This window comes from Otolemur garnettii, unplaced genomic scaffold (genome assembly GCF_000181295.1).
Source record: "Otolemur garnettii isolate 467f Iridium unplaced genomic scaffold, OtoGar3 scaffold00064, whole genome shotgun sequence".
NCBI classification, from domain to species: Eukaryota; Metazoa; Chordata; class Mammalia; order Primates; family Galagidae; genus Otolemur; species Otolemur garnettii.
Window position 1 is genome coordinate 10,130,084 of NW_003852459.1, and position 2,439 is coordinate 10,132,522.

Genomic DNA, 2,439 nt, shown 5'->3' on the forward strand with positions numbered 1-2,439 from the left:
GCTGGGACCACAGGCGCCCACCACAACGCCTGGCTATTTTTTGGTTGCAGCCATCATTGTTGTTTGGCAGGCCTGGGCTGGATTCGAACCTGCCATTTTAGGTGTATGTGGCTGGCGCCTTAGCCACTTGAGCCACAGGCACCAAGCTGACTCTTCCTTTAAATCGCAGGATTATATCCATCCCTTTAGGAGCAACCCACTGCCTGACCACAAGTGTTTATTTTACTTTAGGATCAAGCCAGGAGACACCTGCAGATTCTGTCCGACCTGGTATCTAGTGGGCAAGGAGGTGAGTGAGGCACTGTGCCCCCAGGCCCAGCTAACCCTCTTGTCCAGCCTTCCTGCTTATACAGCAGGGAAGCATCATTCAGCACACGCATAGCAATTTTCCCCCAAGGGTATCAGAATTTTCAGAACACTGCAATTTCAATCCACATTTTAAAAACATTTTCTTCAATACACATTGATGTTGTTCTTTAGAATGTGTGATTTCCCATGACTCTTCCTTACCAGGCTCAGAGACCAAGCACAGGAAAAGCAAACCCTTGTCATGCCACCGAGTCAACTTCCCTGAGTATTCAACTTCTGGTTACACGAAAGCCTGGCCAGAGCATCTACCAAGTCCCTTTTCTACCCCTCAAGCCAGATCAGATTCCTGGGCATGGCATTCCTCATACTCTTCTCTGTGAACGGAAGGATCAAATGAAGACTCACGTGGTCTGATTAGTAGCTCTTCTGTAGTGAAGAGAAGTGGTCTACCACTTTCATTTCAAGAGGAAAACAAAGTTACTTAATACAAACAAAAACCAAATAAAAATTTCTTTGCACATGTTCCTTCTGAAACTGCTGCATATTAACACAGCATCCATGCATTCATTCTACAAGTTTTATAAAATACTGAATGGCGTTTGTGCCATTGTTCTAGAGGACACCTACTTAGGGTCAATATTTTATTTGTGTTTATTGGACAGGGCCGTCGTGTTTATATGCAATTCTTGCAGGTGTTTCACGAATTGCTCTGTAGTAGATTGGTCTGAGTCTGATGAATGCCGTAAGTATTTCTGTTCTTCGTAGTTTAGTTCTTCTTGCTGCCTCTTCTTTTCCCTGTCTCTGACTTCCCTTATTCCTTTTGCTATGTCTTCCCCTTTATGCCTCTGTCTTCCCCTGCCCCAGCATATCTGAGAACTGAGAGCTGGAATTAGATCTGAAGCGTCAGCTAAGAATGGTTGTAAGTTACAAGACACTCCGATTGAATGCCTGCGCCCTCAAAAGTCACTGCATGGGAAACAATGGACAATGCATGGAGTTTGTTCTTGCTTTTAGAGCCCGTAATTGATTTAATGTCTAAGAAAACATGTTCTTTAATTCCAAGGGCTGAGAAGAATAATGAAAGCTTGACAGAGAAATTAAAATTTCATTACTCAGTGGTTCTAAACAGAAGTGCAGAGGGACTAATTTGAAAGATGTGGATTTGATGCTGCCCAATCCCGTGGTAACCTGACAGGACAGAAAACATTTATCTAAATGAGGGGTCAGAAAATTATGGCCCATAGACCAAACTCAGCCTGCTGTCTTTTTCTATAATAAGATTTTATTGAATGGGGAGCAGTGACACACACCTGTGGTCCCAGCTATGTGGGAGGCTGAGGCAGGAGGATCTCTGGAATTTGAGGTCAGCCAAAAAAGATTTTATTGGAACACAGTGAAGTCCATTCATTTACATGTTGTTCCTGGCTGCTTTTGCACTGTAGTTATGACAGAGACCTTGTTGTTCATAGAGCCTAAAATATTTACCATAAGGTCCTTTACACAAAAACAAACATAATATTTGGAAAATGTGTGTCCTATATATTGATTTATGTGAATAGAACATGATCTCTTAAAGTCTATTTGTCATCACATTTGTGTCTTACCTTGTCCCTGTATTTTGAAGTGGCTGCCCATGTTGTGATTGTTATGACAAGCATGTCTGTGTCCACAAGAGCATATCAGTAGTTAAAAAAAGTAATGCCCATAATTTTTTTTCACACATGAGACATGTAAAAATTGGCCTTTGACTTAGTCATTGCCAAAACTGTCAGAAAACGTTTGGGCAGACCTCTGGAAGGCTTTCCTTAGTGCTTCTTCTGGTCGCTATACACTGGGGTGTTCCAGCAACCTGACACCATTCATGTGGCAGTTGAGTGGAAAGCAGGACTTCATTGGTTCAAATTCTGGTTCTACAATTAATAGCTGTGCCTCAGTTTCTTTATTTATAAATAGGAGATGATAATACAATAGAACTTACCTCACAGATAAAGATTTGTAGAATTGTGCTGGGCACTGTATGCTTAATAAGCATTCTGTAAATATTAGTGCAAATCACTGTATTTGAAGGTGTGCTTCACTCGGTCCTGAAATATATGTTGTATCTTCCAGGCAAGCAGCTACCTCACTTCA